Source organism: Canis lupus, chromosome 38 (assembly GCF_048164855.1).
Source record: "Canis lupus baileyi chromosome 38, mCanLup2.hap1, whole genome shotgun sequence".
In the NCBI taxonomy this organism is placed as follows: domain Eukaryota; kingdom Metazoa; phylum Chordata; class Mammalia; order Carnivora; family Canidae; genus Canis; species Canis lupus.
The window spans coordinates 11,246,841-11,260,588 of NC_132875.1; the positions used below are offsets into that span (position 1 = coordinate 11,246,841).

Sequence of the window (13,748 nt, forward strand, 5' to 3'; positions counted from 1 at the left end):
AGGCTCTCTGCATGGAGCCTGCTTTTCCCTCTGCCTGTGTCTCTGCATCTCTCTCTCTCTCTCTCTCTCTCTTTCTCTCTCTCGCTCTGTCTTTCTCATGAATAAATAAATAAAATCTTTAAAAAATAAATAAAATGAGAAATATGATTGTTAAGAGCTAATTCATGAAATGGAGATATATCCAAAGAAATAGACCAGAATATAGCATAAAAATACAAGGAGATGGAAAAATGTCTAAGATATATTTAATCAGAGTCTTTGATAAGGAATATAGAAGAGCTAAAAAAGTATATTTAATGAGTATTGGCTACGCATTCCCAAAGCTGACTAAAGTTATAAATTCATAGATACACATAGAGAAAGCACAGTGAATACTAAGTAGAATAAATAAAAAGAAATCCACACCTAGTAGTATAGTGTAGTACACCAAAAACAAGAGAAGATCTCAAAAGAATACAGAAAGAAAGGACAAACTGTCTGCAAAGGCATGATCGCTATATATCAGATTTCTCCATGGCAACAAGGAAACCAGAACACAGTAGACTCATCTCCAGATTTCTAGGTGAACATACACTGACAACCTAGAACTGGGCATCTAGAAAAATATCTTTCCTGTATGAAGGTGAACTAAACACATTTTCAGATTTTCAAAAACTAAGAACATTTACTATCAACAGATGTTGACTAGAACAATTTTTAAAGGATGGGTTTCCAAAAACTGATCTCCCAAGAAAAATCTGAGATTCAAGAATCAATGCAGAGCAAATAAAATGATTAAGATTTAGGTAAATGTCAACAACCATTGTTTATATGAAGTGATGATAATTGTGATTCATAGGACTTTTCAAGAGACAATCTAAGAGAGTGGACAACAATAGCAGGTTAAATTGGCAGGAAGCAGAAGAGTTTTTGTGTGGCCATGGGACGAGGGCCAGGGAAGAGCTGGAGGCAGGGGTTCCCAAGGGGCAAAAAGAAACTATTGGGGTAATGGGTACCTTCATTATCTTGAGTGTGATGATGGTTTCACATGTATATATGTCAAAACTTATCAAATTATACACTTTAACTGTGCATTTTGCTTATGTCAGCTACACCTCAATAAAGATCTTCTTAAAATTTTTTAAATAAAATCCTCCTTGGATTTCCATATCATTACAAGTAAAAGCCAAAGTCTTTATGTTGGCCTGCAAGGCCGTCTGTGATCTGGCCCGGACCTTTTTGCTTCCTCCTTGACATCTTCTCCCACTTTCTCATTCACCCACTCCTGCACAGTGGCCTCTGTCCTATTCCCCCAGCACACCGACCCCACTCACATCTCAGGGCCTTTGCACGGGCTGTTCCCTCTCCCTGCAACTATCTTTATGGCTTGCTCCCCATTTCCTTCAAGTCTCTGCTCAATGTAAAAAAGTGCTCACTCTCCATCCAAACCATCAGACTCTACTTGATCTGTCTTCCTGATTCGCCTTCTTACCCCTCCCTTTAAGCTTCATGAGAGGAGGGTCTTTGCTTTACTCACTGGTATATCCCCAGTACCAAAAACAACACCTGATACATGGGCAAGAAGTATTCATTACATAAAGTATTTGTAGAATGCACTCAAAATTGCTTCTGGGTCAGTAAAGTGCTCTGATTGAGTCCTTGTGGGGGTTTCTTCTGACTCTACTCCCCATTTCACCACTTAGAGCTGGGTGATCTTGGGCAAAACACTTAACTTCTCTGTCCCTCAGTTTACTTATCTATGAAATAGGGAAAATGGCCATACCTACTTCATAACACTGTTGTCAGATGTAGATGAATTAGTGCCTATAAATTCCTATAAAGCATTGAAAATGGAGGAGCTCAAATTCTGAATCAAGTATGTTATTTCAAGTATGGTATTGTTAGTCCCACGTGTGTGTTTTCTAAGCATTTTTCAATTTTATTTTTTTTATCATTTTTTCTTGTACCTAGTTTAGAATGTCAAATCATTCTGTAAGACTTATGACAAAGTACAGCAGGCCTCAGCCCTGTCCTTCCCCATTCTCCAATTTCACCAGCCAGAGGAAACCACTTTCAACCATTTTATCCATTTCTTCTAGTATCAACCTAAATTACATGCTTATATCACTCTTTCTTGAAGTTCTTAGTTTGGTGTTACTATTGACTTCCTGCTGTGTGTCCTACACACACACACACACACACACACATATCCCATATCTGCATTTCTCTCTTTCTCTCTAGTAGCTATATCATAATCGTCAGACCAAATCAATATTCATTGTTTGCATTAATGTGATTATGTATGTAAATATTATTCATAGATGTATCACTTTCCCGTTGTCATGGAGATAACTGTCTTGTTTTTCATTTGCTTTGTTTTCTGTGTGCCTCACCCCCGTTCATCAACCACCTCTACGCAGAAGTGTAGTTCCTCTCAATTCTTTCTTTGGGTGGCATCCCTCTTGGAGCTGTCCGCCCCTCAGATCCATTCTCAACTGTTTGCCGTCTGGACCTGCGACACAGCTGATGTCCTGTGATCTCTCTCTCCATTTTCATCCTGGGGATGTCCTTCATCTCTCCTACATGGGATTTCCTATTCTCTGGATCCCACACCATTATTTTTCCTAAGCTTTCTGAGAAAGAGAACAGTTGCACTTTGCATGTCTGAAAATCTGTTTATTCTAGTCTTACACTGATTGCTTCAGCTGAGGATGGAATTCTGGTTTGGGAGCCATTTTGCCTCAGGATCTTGAAGGCATTACTCCCGTGCCTGGAGTTCTCTGTGGTGTCCATTTCCTCTGCTCTCTTAGGATTGGGATATTTGGAGTGCCTTCCAGTGATCCTCCAATTTTTCTTAATATCTCTTTTATATATTGTTGTCTTCAAAGATTTCTGGGCAATGTAATCAATGTGATGCCCCAAACCTTTCATCGATCAAAAAATACTCTTACACTTTTCATTTCCAAGAGCTCGCCTTGTGTCTTTGAACATTCCTTTCGTATATCCTCTGTGTCTTGTTTTGTGGATGTAGTTTATTTTCTTGTGTCTCGAAGGGTAACATTTGTGTTAGGCACGGGGCAATCCGTGAAGGAGAAATAAGCACAAGGAGAGAAAGACTTACTCGCCTTTAATTTTTGTTTTAAGTTTCATTAAGTGCAAGACAAAAATTCTTCACCCTCCTTATTTACATGTATTTTTTTTTCCATGTTGCTTTCTTGAAAGCCATTTTCTTTCTAATATTTGTAATATTGCCTTGACTTTTCTTACCCCTTTTGGATGAGTGACTGCACTTCCCTTTCTCAACTTGTGGAAAATATAAAGGTTAGAGAAGAGAACTGTAATGCCTTAAATCAATACATTTTGGGATCATTTACTCCCAAACCATACCAGGCAGGTAAGAAAAGATAAATGCACAAGTGGTCTGCCATTAATGACTCAGAGTCAAGACTCCGACCTGCATGGCCACAGCGTGCTCTTCAGGTAGGCATCCCCCACCCCTCACCCCCTCGGAGCTCTGCCTGGATACAGGTGGCCCAGTCGTGGCTCTAGCCCGTGAAGGGTAGTACCTCTCACCCTCAGCTCTGCAGAGGGATTTTCAGGACCTGCATAGATGGGTTTATTATTTACCAAGGCCACTAACAATAATCCAGCTGGGTGGTTTTCTAGATATCCAATTTAGGGCATTTCTCTCTTCTGCCCACATTCACTTCCACATTCATCTAGGCTCTTTCCATTGATGGACGATGGTGGGTGCAGGGGAATTGTGTCTTTTCCAACTCTGAGACTGTTTTATGTCTAACAGTACGGAAGAGGTGACAACCTATGAGTCTCCTTTAAACAAACAGCCTACTTTGATCATTTCAGCCTGTTCTCCCAGGAAGCTCTATCTCATCAACATCGGACTCTGGTTTTCATAGAATCCTGTGCTTCCTCCTCCAAAAGGACAGTGTTCCTTTGGATTTCTTACCTGGCTTCTCACTCCTTGCACATCGCCCTGTGCTCCAGGAGCCAACAACAGTGCCCGGCATCACACGCCATCCCATCATATCCAGACAGTTGTTAATGAAATATAAATGTGTTTTATTTGTTCTTACGTTTGTTGTAAACATAATTAGCATTCTCCTTCTTCTCAGACATGATACTAAATAGGTCCTGTAATCAAACTTCCGACTGATTCTTAACATAGATGTAATGTAAACTCATTTAAACAAACTCTAATTATAAACAGAGGCACAACGTTATCCCATTGATTCAAATGATAGTCTTACCCATCTTCCTTTTAGTTTGTTGCTTCATTTTTATTTGCCGGCGGGGAGCCCTTTATCATACAGTAAATGGGCCAGAGACTGAGTGGAGTGAAAAATTTTCATCATAAACGTATCCTCTTATGTTTACTTGATGTGTTCGCCCAAGATTTTGCACTGCCAGTGCACGAAGTTGCGTGTCTCCTGTCTTGCATTCACCTGTACTGATTATTCCCATCTGATTCTTCCGTTTGACTAGTCTGAGGTTCGATTTGCCAGTCATTCTTCCATTTCTTCAGAGTTTTCTATCATTTTCTTAAATGGCATTTTGTCTTAGGAATATTGTATATTGTTCCTCATCTAATATTGAATGAGTGTCTCAGAGTTTGTTCATGCTGTTCTCAAATTTTATATACCTTAAAACCTTTGAAAACATAAATGAAGCTTAAGGAAATGAAGCTTAAGGAAACACAAAATTCTTTCAAAAAACAAATGTGTGAAAGTGCAAATAATTGTAATTTTTAAAAACCACTGCTTGTTACCTATCACTGTCAATATTTAATAATTAACAGACATAGTTTTTGAGTGGCCATTGCATGCAAGAGATTATTAGCCAAAATGAAATGAAAACCTAGTGACATCTAGATTTATTTCTTCAACCTTTATCTTTCTCCTAAATTCCGTATTTGAATCCAGACCTTCCCCTTTTTATTTCAGTAGTCAAATACAATTGTATACTTCTCAGAGTTAGAAAGTTCTTTTTCTCTACCTTCACCTCATTCAAAACTCCAATTAGATAATTCAAAGGCTGAATCATCTAACTGATATATAATTTGAAATTAAGCAAGAACATTTCTATTGTTGATATTATCAAATTTTACTTAGTATCTTAAAATACCTTTTAAAAACTGTGTTAATTCACTTTTACTTAGTTTTTAGTAACATTACATTTATCATCTACTCAGCATCAAATAATTTGATAATCCCTCGATACTATGTGTTCTATTTCTTAATTTAGTGATTAATACTGAGGAGGAAGAAATGAACCTTTATTTTCCTGTCATCTTGCCTGATTAGCAGAGTCTCCTAAAATGAAAAAATGACAATAGAAAAAAGAATGACAATAGATTCCATAAGAGAATCAAAACAGAATCCCATCACCATTCACACACACATTTATGTCAGCCTTTTTCTTTCTTTTTTTTTTTAAAAAAAGATGTTATTTATTCATTCATGAGAGACACACACAGAGAGAGAGAGAGAGAGAGGCAGAGACACAGGCAGAGGAAGAAGCAGGCTCCATGCAGGGAGCCCAATGCGGGACTCGATCCCAGGTCTCCAGGATCAGGCCCTGGGCTGAAGGCAGCGCTAAACCGCTGAGCCACCGGGGCTGCCCCAAAGTCAGCTTTTTTCCATCAGGTCTTCTAACCTTGAATATAGAACATATTCATTTTTATATGATGATACAGATCACTATGTTGTGTTGCAACTGTAACAAAGAATTATAGCTGTTCTTTATTTGATCTCCTAAAGATCCAAAGATGTTCAAGGATTAGGTTTGCTTAGTCTTCCCCATAGTGTCATCTGTTATTGGAGAAGGAGATCTAATTTGCAATGGATACAAAACTATTTGTCATTTTGCAGGTTTGCCAAAAATAAATGAAACTATTAATTACTACATTTTTGAGCAGCTGTTAATAAATTGGGACAGAATAACTGTTCATTAGAGTACTGGTTAATGACATGGACTAGATCTGTTCAGTGTTGCTTTTCACAGAAATGTATCAACAAAATTAAACGTATTAACAAAGTGATGCTTCATGTTAATTTTTAAGATGAGAAGTTACCTACCCTATGTTAACAAATTTAGGATTTTAAAACAAATCCTCTTCTGTCATATTAAACTAATAACCCAACACCATATTTTAAAGCAACCTAGATCACATAACATTTCATGTTTTATATACTTTATATGTCCAAAATAATGACTTGAAACTGCTTTCAAATACTAATGTTAAAAGTAAAAGGTCTAGTGCTTTGTTTTTACTTTCTAAATCTAAAATTAGCATTAAATTTCATTGTTTCAAAAAAGTTTACCCAATCCTCCAGATAGGAAAGAGTCTTTTAGATTTTTTAATCCATTCATATGTATGCATGAATGAACACATAGAATATATTTACATATTCCCTTTAATAAAAATGTATGCATTCCATATTTGCTTAATTGGAATCTATTTAATTGAATATGTGTTCTAATTTCTTAAAATTTTTGAATAGCTTCTAGGTGTGGATATTTATAGTAGAATAATTAGAAAAATATCCCATATACAGCATAAAGTGATTTCTAAGGAATTAATCTGTTTTATACTATATGATCAAATTGTTGTATTAAAAAAAGGCACTATTCTCAAATTGCCAGTTCTCATGCCTCCTGTCCCTTTGGCATCTAGAAATTCTGACCTTCCTTGCCAAAATTTTAAATTGATGATTACAGAGACTTATTTAAACTATGACTATACTAAATAAAATTACTTAATCAGCCAATTAGAATTTTGAGAGATTGCTTTTCACTGTATTATGAATAACCCACACAGACCAAAAAAAAGGGATTTGCCATTTGGAAATAGGTAATGTTTCCAGTGTGTGGTAAATTAAAAAAGCAATCAAGTACTTCCTGGTGAAATATTCAGGACAATGTCCCCTCTTTTGTAAAATCTGGTAGATAGATTAAATATTTTCAAATAACTAAAAGTATGCACAGCCTCTCACCTCTTGAACAGCAGTTGAATTTGGCCACAGTCTCTAATAATGGAAAGTAACACGTGAAAGCCTTTTCAGTAAATGTGTCTTGTGGAGTCCATGTCCTTCAGACAGGTGTCTGTTTCACAGTTGGCACTTTCCAAATTGGTCCTGTGATTAAATGAGCATGGACACAAAACTAACCTTTAACTCCCAGAGATGGTTCCCCTAGGAAATGATGGTGGTCCACCTGCAGGGCCATCTATTAACAACAGCTGTATCTCCACTGCTGCCCAGGTTATAAATTCGTTATGGGTACGTTTGGGGATCTGATCATCCAATGTGTGTATGTGCCAGAACACTCCCCAAAACAATAAGCATTCCTAATTTATTAGTAAAAGAGGTGCCGTGCAAGTTAATATTTTAAACCAGGAATATAATAAACAACAATTACTACTTGATAATTTGTACCTTACAGCCTGGGGAATAAATTCATAAATTCATCTGCCACATTGACAACACTTTGAATTTAAAAGTACTATTTTATGTCTATAGAAAAGAAATTACACCAACTCTTGAATTTTGACTACTATAGGCAGAGATTGTCCTGCAGTCCAAAACAGATACTCCATATATAAGTGATTAGAATGTTTTATGTAATAATTTATAAAAATATTCAAATATTAAACACTTAACTATTCCTTGTTGTAGTTGACTTTAATTAACTTTCAATTAGGAGGCAATTATTTTTTAAAAATAAATCAGAAAATAATGTCTCAGAGTTAGAACTATGTTTTTAAAAGAATCCACTTCTTTATAATCAGTACTTTTCCTCATCCTTTCTCTTCAGAAATATTTTTCATCACTCTGTAGTGATTTGTTTGTATACCAAGATATTGTTGGGAATTTACGTTGTTTATTTCATATACTTCTGATCAATTCCAACTCATGCCCAATTATATTACACTAAATTAACATAATTCAACAGATGTTGATATTTAAATGTTTTCTGGCATTCAAATCTTGGACAGCTGTCTTTGAGCTTGGGGAAAAGGCAAACATTTAGAGTTAAATGCTGAACATATGCTTAAATTACTAATTAGAAAGATGGAATAAAAACTATGCATTATCCTTTCTAAGGACAATAAACCTCAGATAGGGATTTCTGTAATCTTTTTATATCAAGTTACAGTCCAGAGGCGTACTCAGACTAGAAGACATCAGACTTCATGGATAACTTAATTTAATTTCAAGTTTGATCACTTAAAAATTATGGAGAGTGTCACTAAGATTTGAAAACCTAGAATGACTTCAAACTGGCAGTTTTAAGAGTTGAAAAGATGCTTTTCACTTACAATGTCAGGGTGGTAAAAGCAGTTTTTAACAATACTTAATTATGGAAAATCTATCATATGCAGAGATATGGAGAAAAATATAACGTTAATGTGTCTCTCAAGTGGCTTGGGTAATTATCAGTGTATGGCCAACCTAGTTTCATCTATATCCCTACCTATCCCTTCCTCCAGCCCTGAAGCCCATCCAGTATATCACTTCAAATGAAATGTCATCAGTATGTTTCTCTAACAAATAATAGCCTCTTTTCAAGGAAAAGAAGCCACACTACCATCATCACATCTATTAAAACAAAAACTTCTTAATATATATTAATATATACAGTTGATAGTCACATTTCCCCAATTATTTTGTAATGTTTTATTTTATACATTGTTTGGATTTGGATCCAAATGAGGTCTATCTCTTACAATTGGTTGATACACATCTCTTTAAAGTTCCCTTTGATTTATAAATATCCCCTCCTGCCAGCCTTTGTTTTTTTTCCTTGAAAGTTTTCGATGGCAGAAATCAGATTGTTTGTTCTATAGTTTGTCACCTCTGAGGAATGCTGCTGATATTATCTACATTGTGTCATTGCCCATATTCCTTCTGTCCCTTGTGTTTCCTGTAATTGGTATTTAAATCTAGAGAATTGATTAGATTCAGGTTGTTTCGTTTTGTTTTGTTTTGGCCAAGGCTGTATCTTGTACTTCTCTAGTTTCTGTGTCTCTCTATGATTGATTAGCCATGATGATCCCAAATTCATTCATTAAGGGTTACCAAATGGTGATATGTTAATTCTATCATTTCACTTTTGCTTACTGGTTGGATTACTTCTGTTAAAAATTTCCCCCTCTTCAACTGCTTGATTACTTTGAAGGCACAGATCATGTAGGAAACACAAGATAAATACTTGATCTCTTCCCTCAGTTATCAGTTTTCAGAATTAATTGGTTCCTTACATTTTCCAAAGGTGACCAGTGAAACTTGATTCTATTTTGTTTTTAACTCATTTATTTTAAACACATTTGATGGGTTTCAGTTTATTATTTATTATCCTAATTGATGTTGAAATTGGCCCATTTCTGGGCAATGGAAGATTATTTATATTGGTTCCTCAGTCTGTTTCTACTAGTCTTTGCTTTTCTTCCTAGCCATCTGGTATGTTTACAGTTTCAAGGCTACCTTGGACCTTTCCTGGCCTAGACCAAGAATCAGCCATTTCTTTAAGAAGGGAAATAGTTTTAGAAAGTACAATCTGGATGGTAGTGATGTCATTATTTCTATTTTTAATGAAATGAGTTAGGATCTTTTTTTTTTTTTTTTTTTTAACATACTGGCTTATACTGATAGTCCTGGCTCAAATAAAAGCCTTCAGTGTCTTCGTACTTTCCATCATAGATGATAGTCTTTTTTTCCAACATTGAAAATATTACTTCTCAGTGACACCCTAATTTACAGTTGACCCTTGAACAATATGGGGATGTGAGGGGCACCAACCCCCTGTGCAGTCAGATTTTCTTTGATAACTTTTCACCCCCTAAAACCAACTAATAGCCTACTGTTGACCAGAAGTCTTACTGATAACATAGTCGATTAACATATTCTTTGTGTACTATATGTATTAAATACCGTATTCTTACAATACTGTAAGCTAAAGAAAAAAATGTCATTAAGAAAATCAGAAGGAAGGGGCACCTGGGTGGCTCAGTTGGTTGTGTCTGACTCTTGGTTTTGACTCAGATCATGATCTCAGAGTCATGATCTCAGGGGTTGTGAGATCCAGACCCAAGTAGGGTTCCATGCTCAGTGCCAAGTCTGCTTGAGATTCTTTCCTCCTCCTTCTTCCTCTTCCTCTATCCATCCTCCTGCTCATGCTCTCCCTGTCTCTTAAATAAATAAAAATCCTTTTAAAATTCATAAGAGGGTTCCCTGGGTGGCTCAGTCAGTTAGGCGTCTGTCTTCAGCTCAGGTCATGATCTCAGGGTACTGGGATGGAGCCCTTTATCAGCATCAGGCTCCATGCTCAGCGGGGAGCCTGCATCTCCCTCTCCCTCTGCCTGCTATTCCCCCTGCTTGTACTATTTCTCTGTCAAATAAATAAATAAAATCTAAAAAAAAAATGAAGTCACTTGAAATAATTTCTAAATATAGATATACCAATGTATAATTATGTTCTTTAGTTTCATTTTAATATTCAGGAGCTGCTTTTTTAAAGTTTAATTCTGTTATATAATGACATAAAAATCGTTACATGTTTCGTAATCAAATCTCCACCAAAAAATCCACCAAACAAGTCTAGCCTCTACACTGTCCCCTCAACAGGGGGTAGGTAGCTGTTGTTCTGTTTTGTTCTATTTATGGTTTATCCTTACATTGGCCTTTTTTTTTTTTTTTTTTCTATCTTTAGGATAAGCAGATAGGTCTTTCTATTTTTCCTTTCTCTTGCTCTCATTTGCACTCTGGCATAACATTTGACATTTCAGAAGACTTTTTATTTTTTCTAATAAGTACTTTAACACGAATACTGTGGACAGTAGAGGCTATTTGGTGTTGGTTCCCTACAGTGACCTGTACTTAAGTTAGCTACTAACCTCTTCTGCCCTTCTCATTCTTATCCTAAAGTATTGGATATGAAGTAAATGATACTCTGCTAATAGCTATCAGCCAGTCAGCAAACTCATTCTATTTTCCTATATACTTTTCTTTTTTTAAAAAAAGATTTTATTTATTTATTCATGAGAGACACACAGAGAGAGAGAGAGAGGCAGAGACACAGGCAGAGGGAGAAGCAGGTTCCATGCAGGGAGCCCGATGTGGAACTCCAGGATTGCACCTTGGGCCAAAGGCAGACGCTCAACCACGGAGCCACCCAGGCATCCTTCCTATATACTTTTCATTTCTTTCCCTTTTTTGGCAGATTTACTCCGTGTACGTTGACTGAAGCATATAACCATTCAATCCTGTGCTGTCTTCTTAGTTTTAATTTTCATCTCAGTTCTAGTCCAGTTCATTTTGTATAAATTCTGCAAATAAATATAGTGTTAACGATCCCCATTAGATCTGATGTCAGTGCTTCTCTAGTTCTTCTTGTTTTCCTCTGGAAGGGCTCATGGGAACAGTGTTCCTTGAGTTCCTGCATGTTATTAAGGGCTTTTCCATGACCTGTACATGTGAAGGTCTCTTTGGCCAGATTTACAATCCATGGTTCATATCTTCTTTCCTTAATACATAGTTTCCCCCATTGTCTGTATAAAACATTGTTTTCAATGTCTGATAGAGTCTGCTTTTCTTTCATGTTTAAGTGACTAGGTTTTGGCTGGGTGCTCAATGATATATTCCTTTTTTTTAAAGCCCAAGAGTTTGACTAGACTATATTTTGGTATTAGTCATTCTAGGTGTTTTTTCCCAAGAATGAAGTATGGTAGTTGTTATTATTCTTGAAATAAATTTTAAGAATTCCTCCAGTTATACTTCTTCATATTCATTTTGTTTCATTCCTTTGGTTTTGATTCAGAAGTTTCTCTTCCACATATATTGGCTCTCCTTTGCCTATCTTTCATAGCTATCACTTATCCTTTTTCTCCCTCTTATTTTTAATGTTATATATGTTGCATCCTATTTTTCATTAACTTTTCCTATTCTCTTTTATCCTATTTATTCATTCTTATATTCTAGTCTAGGTTCATTTCTGAAATGATTTTTTTTTTTACTTTTACTCCTAATTATTTCCTGGATGCTGTCATCACTCTTGGCTAGTTGTTATTGTCAGGGGTTTTGGGCTATGCTACATGTTCTTATATAGATTCAAAAACAACAGTGCCACTGCTACCATACTCCCAGAATATTCTGATTATGATTTTTTTCTTAGAATTACAGGATTCCAGAACTTCTTCAATTTTTTAACATCCTTATTTATAAGTGGGGAAAAAAGTGACTGGAGTAATAGAGGTCAGGACTGCCATTCCTCTACTGATCCATCTAGTGTGTCATGATTTTCTAGTCTTTTGGCATAGTATTGTCTATGTTTTTAGGGGTTTTTTTTAGTGATGCACCATGCACTACTTCCACACACCTTTAAAGACTTTTTGCACCAAGTGTATAAAAGGCACTTGTCTAGGTAATACATTTGGAACCCACATACTGTGTACAGTCCTTGCATTCCAGGATCTTATATCCTAGTCAGGAAAACCTGGGCACCCTCCATTATTCTTTTTAGTCTCTCTCTCTGGTCCCCTTCATTCATTCTCCATAACATGGCCAGAAAGACATTTGGAAAACCCAAATCTGTTTGTGTATTTTAAAAAATTCTTAATGGCCCCTTGTGCACTGTTCATGGTTGTAAATTATTGCCGTGACCATGGAAAACAGTATGGAAGATCCTCAAAAAATTAAAAACAGAACTACCATATGATCCTGCAATTTCACTTCTGGGAGTATATCCAAAAGAAACAAAAACATTAATTCAAAAAGATATCTGCCCCCCATATATGAATTTTTTTTACAGTGGCCAAGACATGGAAACATCCTAAGTGTCCATCAGCGATGAATGGATCAAGAAATTGTGTGTATATATATATATATATATATATATATATATATATATACACACACACACAATGGATTATTTAGCCATAGGGTGAGGAGAAAAGAGCAAATCCTGCTACTATTTGAGGCAACATGAATGGACCTTAAAGGCATTATACTAATTGAAGTAAGTCAGAGAGAGATAATACTTCATAGTCTTACTTAAATGTGAAATTAAAAAAGAGAAAGAAAAAAAAAAAAAAACTCCTAGAAAAAGAGATCACATAGTTAACCAAAGGCAGAGAGTAGGGAGGGGGAATTGGAAGAAGGTGATGGAAAGATAACAAACTTCCAGTTGTAAGATAAATAAGTACCAGGAAATATACGACATCACGACCACAGCTAACACAGCTATATGATTATAGGGAAGTGGTTTTTCCTTTTTTCTTTGTTTTCTTTTTATTGTAACTATATGCAAAGATGAATGTTAGCTGAACCTACTGTAATCACTTCAGAATATATGTAAATCAATCCATCATTCTGTACACCTTAAACTAATATCGTTATATATGTCAGTTATTTCTCAATAAAACTAAAAAAAAAAAAAAAAAACACATACAAACAAATAGATGCAAAGACAAACACACAAATTCCTAATGGCTTCCCGTTGCCTTTAGGATCAAGTCCTAAATGTGACTTGCAAGGCCTGTCTTGATCTAGCTGTTTTATGATTCCAGCCTCATCTCCAAATATTCCCTACTTTGAACACTATATACCAGCTGCAATGAACTTGTTTTAGTTCCTCAAATAAACTCCGCCCTCTCTGTAGTCGAATTTAAGATTCATAAAAAGGATATAAAGTCCTGTGAGAAATCAACTTGACAACCTATGATTTGATATACTGTGTTCTGTTGTATTACATAA

At 35.9% G+C, this 13,748-nt stretch overlaps 1 protein-coding gene across 5 annotated transcripts in view; it reads left to right on the forward strand.

Moving 5' to 3' along the window:
* GPATCH2 (G-patch domain containing 2) overlaps positions 1–13,748 on the forward strand; it is a 170,207-nt gene that overhangs the window by 127,500 nt on the left and 28,959 nt on the right. The window lies entirely within an intron of this gene.